Here is an 8,893-nt window from a genome sequence, read left to right as displayed (position 1 = left end):
GGGCTCTGTGGAGCCCACGCAGGGACGGCCACGGCGGCCAGGACCACGATGGGTCCTGGGAGGTGGGGGATGGCGGCGCTGACCCGCCTCTCCCTGGAGCCCGGCCCTGCCCTCCCCGCCAGCCAGGGGGCCGCCTCGAGGGGGCGGCTGGACACTGCCCACGGGCTCCCGAGTGTCACGCCTCGTGTGGCCTGTGTTGGGGGCATGCTCAGTGGATAACAGGGGGAAAATGTAAGAGATTTTGCAAAAAAAGTTCTATTCATAACGTCGAGTCACTCAGGGGGTGTGGTTGCGCGTGGCCCGAGGGGGCAGGGGCTGTGCAGACCTGCACACTCCGGACCTCACGGAGGCAGCGGCCACGTTCACTGCCGATCAGAACGGAGCCAGTCCTGGCCGGCGCTCAGCGTGGACCCGGCGGGAGAGCAGCCGACTGCCCCGCTGGCGACGCTCGGTCCTGCCTGTGGGTTTCCCCAGGAACCTGGCCCCACAGGGTCGGGGCAGCGGACTGAGCCGTGATCAGCAAGGTCTGAACGTACCCGGGCCTCCAGCGTTTGGCCGTCACCTCCTCGTTCCCCAAGTGGACACACGGACACCAGCGTCTTCGTGGAGAAGGGGTCACCTGGCCACCAGGGGTTCCCCAGAAGAGCCGTGCCCCGGGCCTCCCTCCCCGTCTGCCTGCCCATGCACCATCCTGCTCACCCATTACCTCCTGGTGTTCCTTCCTGTTTTGATGCATTTCTTATTGCTTAAATCCCTTCCCGAGCGGTGCCCTGAGCAGATTTAAAGCACGAGAAATGTCTTCTGAGAGACCTTGAAGTCCGTAAGTAATATCAGCGAAACCTGGGTCTCCCCCGCCCACCCCCAAATTATCTTGGTCTCACGCTTGGGGAGAAGCTGGTCCGGAGCCCGGAGCTACCCCGGCTCCCAAGGGTGGCCGCCTGAGAACAGGGATTCCCCTCTGGAGGTGTGAGTGTAGGAATAATTTAAAACAATGCTAATCTTCAAATCCTGTTTGAGTTTGGAATGCAGCGCGAGGCCGGCGGGCTGCGTGGGGAGCTCACCGTGTGTCAGTGAGGCCCAGACCCAGGCGGGGCCGGGCTCGGCGATGCCATGCTGCCCGCATGCCGGGCAGGGACGGGGACGAGCCCTTTCCCGTCCGGAGGCACGGGGCACAAGGATGTTTGCCTGGAGTGCCGGGTGGTGTGGCACTCGGGGTCAGGGCCACAGCCAGGCCCTCAGAGCTGGGTGCTGCGCGCTGGGGCCCCGGGGGGCTCACTGGGGCCCACAGGCAGGTCTGCTGGCCTGGTCGGCCCACTGCCAGCGCCTGGAGCCGCCTGTCCTCTGACCTGGCTCCAGCGGGCCTGCCCGGGCCTGTGGACCAGCAGGGGCCCTGGAATGTTTTCACAGGATGGCTGGAGGCTGCTGTGGGGCTGTGACTGCCCTTGACCATCCAGCTGGGCAGAGCGGTGTTGGGGGCCTGTGGGAGGACCGACCTCTGTCATCCGTGGAGCTGCCCCCGATTTGGGTATGGCGTCCTCAGCCCACGGTACCTCCTCCCAGTTCCGGCTAAGGGAGGCTGGCTTCCGGCCCCAGTGGCCCAGACCGGGAAGGTGACCCCGCCCCCCTGCCACCCTCTGGGCCTTGAGTTTCCTCCACCCTGGCAGCGGCAGGCCCAAGGCTCATGTGTCTTTGCTTTCCAGGCCCCAAGCAAGCCCCAAAGGTGACAGAAAGGGTCCCTCAGACCCTGCTAGCGGCTGTCCCCCCTCCCCAGGCTCACTGCCGTCACTCTCCACTGTCTGTCCCGGAGGGTCAGGGTCAGGCGCCCCACCCAGGCCCTCACGCTCTCCCCTATCCTGAAAGCCTCCCGTTAGCCCATGGCAGGCCGGCACCCCAGGTGCTCCCGGCCCAGCTCCCCACCCCAGGTCCTCAGGCCCTCCTCGGTCCAGCTCAACACCCCCACCCCTGAGAGCCACACCCACCAGCCCGTGGGAGCCACGTGGCTCCCCCACTGATAACACAGCCTGCCCAGCAGTCCTCTGGGCCAGCTCCACGTGGTGCCTGCGTGACCCTGGCCAGGATCCTGGGACCCAGATGCAGCACGGCCCTGAGCTCGGAGCTCTGCCCTCCACATACAAGAACAGAGGCCGCCCTCATGTCCGGGAGCTGGCGGGGACCACAGTCCAACCAGAAGAGGGGCGCCTGCTGGCTCTGTCAGCTTAGCGGCTGACTTCAGCTCAGGTCGTGATCTCTCGGTTCGTGGGTTCAAGCCCTGCGTCGGGCTCTGTGCTGACAGCTCAGAGCTTGGAGCCTGTTTTGGATTCTGTCTCCCTCTCTCTGCCCGTCCCCTGTTCGTCCTCTGTCTCTCAATAATAAATAAATGTAAAAAAAAATTAAAACCAGAGGGGTGAAGGGACCCCTCCCATCCTGGCCGCTGTCAGCTTCGCAGCTGAGGGGCCGACGGGCCAGGGCAGTGCTGAGACCAGACAGACCCAAGCGAAACAGGCACCTGGCGGGCCCCACCCGCCCCGTCCTCCGCGGGTTCCAGCCGGCACTGGGCTCCTCCCGAGGGTTTTCCCCAGGGCTGGGGGGGGGCGGGTGGCAGGCAGGTGCCCGGTGCGAGGCAGCACCGTCTCACAGACAGGTTCTAACAGGGAGCCCCGCTGGAAAACGGGAGGAACTGGAACAGACCCCTCTCTAGAGCGGCCGCGATGGCCGACGCCGCCGGCAGGACCACGCGGACCGTGGCCGCGGCCAGGGCGCACCTCGCACCTGTCAGGGAGGCTCCGATAACACGGATAAGAAGTCGCAGCGTTGGCGAGGGCGCGGAGGACGGGAGCCTGTCCGGGAGTGGCCGCCGCCGGGCCCAGGAGGGGGTCCTTGGAAAGCCAGAGTGCCCGTAAGATGCGGCCCTTCTGCTCCCGGGTATCTACCCAGAGAAAACGAAACCACAACTCAAAACATGCCCGTGCCCGGCGCTCAGGGCTGTGCCCGCGCCCCGCGCTCATGGCAGGACCGCGCTCCATGCTCACGGCTGTGCCCGCGCCCCGCGCTCACAGCAGGACCGCACTCCACGCCCACTGCAGGACCTCACCCCATGTTCACCGCAGTGCCTGCACCCCACATTCACGGCAGTATTGCCGGTGACAGGAGGGCAGCGGTGTCTCCCCACTGAGCAGGGGCTCACAGAGACACGTCACGGACATGTCAGAAATCCTGCCATCTCCGAGGACAGGATGGAGCTCAAGGCCACCGCGTAAAGGCCACAAACAGATCTCATCCGTGTGGAATCCACACAGACACACGAGGCTCAGCCCCCAGGCTCTGAGGACACACTGGCGGTTACCAGAGGTGGGGGGCATGGAGGGGTGAGGAATGTGCAAACTGCTTTGCCTTTCAAATAAACAAATAAAAAAAGTTTTAACGTCCGTTTGATTTTGAGAAAGAGAGAGAGAGAGAGAGAGAGAGAGAGAGAGAGCATGAGCTGGGGAAGGACAGAGCCCCACCTGGGGCTCAAACTCCTGAACAAGGATCACGACCTGAGCTGAAGCTGGACACTCAGCCAACTGAGCAGCCCGAGCACCCCTGGATTTTCTTTCCCTAAAAAAGAAAGTGGCAAGGTGGGTGCTGGGGCTGGGGTCTGTGCCTCATGGGGACGGAGTTTCTGCGTGGGAAGACGGAAAGTTCTGGAGGCAGAGGGTCAGGACAGCCGCACGGCAGTGTGAACGTGCTCCGTGCCCAGAGCTGTGCATGCACCTTGACACAGATAGGAGAAAACGTGTGGTATGTGCCTTTCACCACGGTTTTACAGAAAGAAAGCAGATCAGTAGATGCCAGGGGCGAGGGGAGGCAGGAATGGGGAGCGGCCGCCCGGCAGGGGCTCCCCCGGGCGGGGGGAGGTGGGGCAGGGGCTTCTGCAACTGCATGACGTGGTGGTTGCACAACTCTGCGAATGCACCGAATGCCAGTGACTGCACCCTTGGAAATGGCGAACGTGCTGTTCTCTGCGCCTGACCACACGCACCTGTGGGCCCTGCACCCCACCGGGCGGAGAGATGGGCCTGAAGGTCACCCCGCCTGGGGCTGGGAGAGTCATCGTGCGGTCGGCCTGTGGGCCAAGGGTCCCACAGACCCGCTGCTGGCAGTGAGCAATGCCAGGCCCCCCCGGCCCCTCCTGCTGGGGCTGCAGGGGAAGCAACGTGCAAAGGACCTGCCTGGGGTGGGGGTGGCAGTGAGGGGGGTTCTCTGAAGGCCCCCTGCCCTCTTTCATCAGGGCGTTGACAGGCGAGTGGGGCGCTGCACAATCTTGGGTCCCTCCCGGGGTCTCTGGCCCTGCCTCAGATGCGCCGCGCCGCACCCCGGTCACCGTCCCCGGACTTCACCGTGAGGTCCTTGCCTGACATCCTGCCGTTTTGCTGCCAGACCCTGGGTCGGGCGGGGCTGAGGGGAAAAAGCTAGAAGTCACAGGAGCGTGCGCAGCACCTGGACACCCCGGCCCTTGGTATTCTGGGGGAGCCGTGTGACAGCACATCTGCCGATCTCAGAAGGAGAGATAAAGGTTCAGAGAGGCAGGGACGTATCTGGCCCCCGCTGCGAGAGCCCTCGGGGAGAAGGTTGGCGATTGCTCAAGCGTTTCGTAAGGGTGCTGACCGCGTGGACCGGAGGGGGATGAAGGTCGCCAGGGGGCTTATCTGTGTTCTCTCTTTATCAGCCCCTGAAGCCTCATTGGTGGGAGGACATCTGAGGCCCGTGTTCCGAGGCTGCGCTGCTGGCATCGCATGACTTAGGAGCGCTGGGAACGTCCCTGCCACGCAATGCGCCCATGTGACAGATAGCGAGATGGCCTGAAGGTTAAACCCGCCTGGATTAGCTGAGCTCACATCCCGACTCGGGATGGAAAATATTTTTTCTTTTGCTAAACATAAAGGCAGCCTCCAGATCGTTATCCTTGTGAGCCCTGTGGCCTCTGCTGTTCCTGCTGTTATCTCGATGATGAAGATGTTTGCAGGGCACAGAAGATGAACCACAGAGGATTAAGTGCCGGGACTGGGGGTGGAGGGGCCTCGGGCTGTCAGGTGAGAAATGACAAGAGGCAGGAATTAGGGTCAAGGAGAAACAGCTACCTGCCTCCCCAGGGGCCCTGTGGGCGCTGGACTTGGCCCACTAGGGCTTCAGCCTGGGCGGGGGGACATCTTTGCAGGAGATCCTGGCCCCCCATCGGAGACCTCCATGGGGGGCAGGATGCCCCTACTCCCCGGGGTGAGCAGAGTTTCGCCGGCAGAGAAGGGGCCCCAGAGACCTGGAGGACCGGTCCTGGCAACCACCTTCCCCTCCTCCCAGCAGCCAGGAGGCGTCCCCACGGGGGGCACAGGGCCGGCCCAGCTGTTCTGACTCCGAGTGGGCCCCGATGGGACCGGGACAGTCAGCGGGCCGGGAGGACGGGGCAGGCGCGCAGCCTCAAAGCGCCCTTTGTTCCGGGGCTGCCTGTGGCCAGCTGCTCCCAGCCGCGCGCCCGTGCTGAAGGCTCCGGGGCCTCCCGGTGACATGTGCTGGGCACAGCTGGGCCCTCGGTGCACACTTGCCACCCACCCTGTGGAACACCGGCCCCCCCCCCCGCCTGTCTCGCCCTCCAGCCGCAGGCGCCACAGAGCAGAGAGGCCCGTGCCGGGGCAGGGACCCATGTGCCCCGGACCCTTTTGCTCCCCACTCCATACGGCCTGTGGGCCAGGCCCCAAGTCAACCACTGGGGGTACAGGGAAAGGCCCTGCTGCCCCAGGGGAGCCCTGTGCAGGCACAGAGGGCGCCCTCCCCTGCAGGGAAGTGGGATGCAGCATCACCAAACCCCCGGCACCGTGACCTCCTGGGCCTCCACCCATTCCCACATCTGGTCTGCTGCCTCGTGGGCCCAAGGCTGGCCTAGACCCGGGTCCGCCCCCCACTCTGCCCACAACGCAGAGGGCCCTCCTGACTGCTCCCTGACCCTATGTGACATACCCCAAGCCTTCGACACCTCCCCCTGGACTCGGCCTGTGTCTCCCCAGCCTGTCCTCCCTCCTGCTGACCAGGAGACCACCCCCACCTCCTCAGCTCCTCCCCCAGCCAGGGCTCTGCCTTCACTTTGGAAGCACAGTCCAGGTGCTGGAGGACCCAGGAAGACCCCCTGTGCCTCAGGCCAGACACGGTTTCCCTGCTGTCGGGACACAGACCCCCACCCCTACATGGGTCTGGGGTCGCTGGCGACTTGGGGTGCCACCCTGAATTCCCACGAGGGCCCCACGAGCCACCAGGCCCCGCAGAGGCAGAAGCCCTGCCTGGAGGCTGGCAGCCTGGCCGGGCCTGGGGCGCTGCCCCTGCCATGAGACGCAGTCACCGGGTTGGGGCCACTCAGGAGGCGGTGGTCACTTTCTCCCGAGAGGCGGCCTCCCTGCCAGCTGTCCAGGGGGCCGTTCTACAGGCCGTGGGCCTTGACCCGTCCCCACCGACTAGCAGCCGGGCCCGGCGAACGGGGGACAGCTGCCATCCGGCGTCCTGGCCTGGCAAGGGGCCGCGGTCGCTGCCCAGGGAAGGCCGCTCGAGGGAGGCCCGCCGTCCAGGCTGCTGGGGTGGCCACCTCCCTCTCCCCTGCTCCACATCCGCGGCCGGAGCACACCCTCAGGCCCAGTAGCCTCGGAGCACCCCCGGCGGGGAGGAGGAGGGGTCTCCTCGGTCACCGTCCCTTCACACGTGTTACCGGTGCCGGCACCCAGCTTCCTGCACCAGCATGGCGGGGTGCGTAAGCACAGCCTGCCTCCTCCCCACCTGGGCGCCCCCGAGGTCGTGAGGTGGGCCAGGACCCCACCGCTATGGGGTGGGAGAGGCGCCCCCACCAGGACCCGGCCTCCTCCCTGCCCAGGACTGGGCTCAGCGGCTACATGGCCCCTGGACGCCCCCGGAGCACCTGGCAAAGGGTGATCACTAAATACCAGACGCCTGGGCACCTAGCGCATATATTTTTTCCTACTGTTTGCTCTTCATGAGTGAATTTCAATGCACATGAGGAGACACCACCTGTGACACAAGGAAACCACTAGCAAGAAACCGTGAGCGACGGTGTGAAAACCACAAGTGTCCACAGTTGTGTTGGGTGGGCCCTGCACCGAGGGGCCCTTTCCACGGCCCAGCGTGGAGGGCACGCTCCACGGTCACCTCCCCTGCGCCCTGGGGGTTACTTAGGAGAGCTCTGCTCACCCAGTGGCCCCACAATCCTTCCTTTCTCCTTGCATCAGGTTTTGATCGCAGCCAACTTCACCCCCATTTTTCACAGTGTGTTGGGTTTTTTTTCACAGCCAAGTGAAGTGATCATCTCACAGCATGCGGGCCTAGCGGGTCCTTATCAGGAAGGTCCACGGCTACAGCGCCGGTTTGAAAACACGGACCCGAGGTTCTTTGCCGCTCCTCCTGCTGCGTCCGGGCTCCACGCGCCAAACCGAGGTGCTCTCTGTCCAGGCCTGCCCACTGCCCATCCCGGGAACCAGGCCACGAGGAAGCCGTGCCCCCTGGGGACGCCTTGGGGACGCCACTGTGGGGGCGGGGCCTGTAGCTGATGCCAGGCGAGCGGGGCTGGCCCGTGCCCACCCAGCCCGGTCCCTGCTGGGCAGCAGTGAGCTCCTCCGGTGCATTTGAAGGCACTGGGTTTGGGGACGCTTGGAACACGCCATAGGCAACAGGAACTACTGTTTCAGGGTACTGTTAGGATCCGTCGCCACACGGGCTGTCCACACCCTCGCGTGTCTGTGTCTGCTGGAACTTTCCTACTCCGAGGGGCACAGTCTCCGCAGTGATCATACCGAACCTGCTTTGCCCGCATTTCCAATAGCTCTCGCTTTACCGAGTTCTCATGCTGCTTGACGTCAGAGCCAACAGCCCCCTCTCCTCCAGAAGCGGCTCGTCTGGGCGCAGACGCGGACGCTGCGCCTGCGCGCCCTCGCTCAGCCAGCCTTGCCCTCCCTTTGTTTCCCAATGTCTGTTGTTATTTTCCTTTATTGACTTCCTCTGACAAAATATCTGTTAAAAATAAAATCAAAACCCTTCTGAGGGTCTGCTGCTTTTTTTAACAGAGGTTCTCGGCCGTTCGTATTTAATGTAAAGCTGGATGCGTCCGATTCGACAGACTTACTGTTTGCGTCTGACGTTGTCTCTCATTTTCCTTCGAGCTGGAGAGGCGGTCAGCGTAGTATCCCTCCCTTCTTCCTGAGCCGGGACGCTTTCTGCCGAGCCTGTCCCGTCGCTGGGTCCCCATCCCTGAAGCTCAGAACAGCCTCTGCTCCCATCTGAGGAGCTTCTACTGCAGCCCCCCAAGGCCCCCCAGTGAGATGGGCATTTGTGCGACTTCATCTCCCTGTCCGTGTCCCCCATCAATGGCACTTCCAACATCACTTCAATGGATTTCATGACACCTGCATCTTTTTCAAGAACTCCTGAGCAGAGACCTCTCCTGTCTCTCTCTGACCAAGTCCAAGTCCCTGACTCTGAGCACAGTGCCACACCCAGGGTGCCAGCCGGGTGCTGTTAGTTCACCGGGTGACAATAGTCCCCGAGGGCCACCTGCCTCCAGCACCAGAGCAGGACTGGCCCTGAGTGACTGAGTGTCTCCTGCCCCACAGACTCACTCCTTACCCCTTGCCTAGACACTGTCTGCGGTGGAGGTGCATCTCCCCAAACCTCACGCACTGAAGTCCTGAGCCCACGGACCGGCGCGAGGGGCCTTATCTGGAAACGGCATCTTTGCAGATGTAATTGGTTAAGCCAGGCCATTAGCTTGGGCCCTAACCCCATACGACTGGTGTCCTGACACAAAGGGAGAATCGAACACGAGCAGGGAGAGCGCCGCGCGCAGAGCGGAGGTGGGGGGAGCCTG

General features: G+C 63.7%; 1 protein-coding gene and 2 long non-coding RNA genes across 3 annotated transcripts in view; 2 read left to right on the top strand and 1 right to left on the bottom strand.

Moving 5' to 3' along the window:
- Positions 1–8,893, bottom strand: part of KCNQ1 (potassium voltage-gated channel subfamily Q member 1) — a 287,385-nt gene that overhangs the window by 208,198 nt on the left and 70,294 nt on the right. The gene's annotated exons all lie outside the window — the stretch shown is intronic.
- On the top strand, positions 33–3,414 carry LOC115306917. Its single transcript, XR_003915492.1, has 4 exons — positions 33–820; positions 1,408–1,525; positions 2,033–2,238; positions 2,652–3,414. It is a non-coding gene; the product is annotated as an uncharacterized LOC115306917 (long non-coding RNA).
- On the top strand, positions 4,725–8,070 carry LOC115306916. The gene is made up of 2 exons (XR_003915491.1): positions 4,725–5,072; positions 7,323–8,070. It is a non-coding gene; the product is annotated as an uncharacterized LOC115306916 (long non-coding RNA).

Source organism: Suricata suricatta, chromosome 11 (assembly GCF_006229205.1).
Source record: "Suricata suricatta isolate VVHF042 chromosome 11, meerkat_22Aug2017_6uvM2_HiC, whole genome shotgun sequence".
Lineage (NCBI taxonomy): Eukaryota > Metazoa > Chordata > Mammalia > Carnivora > Herpestidae > Suricata > Suricata suricatta.
This window is presented reverse-complemented; position numbering and strand designations above follow the sequence as displayed.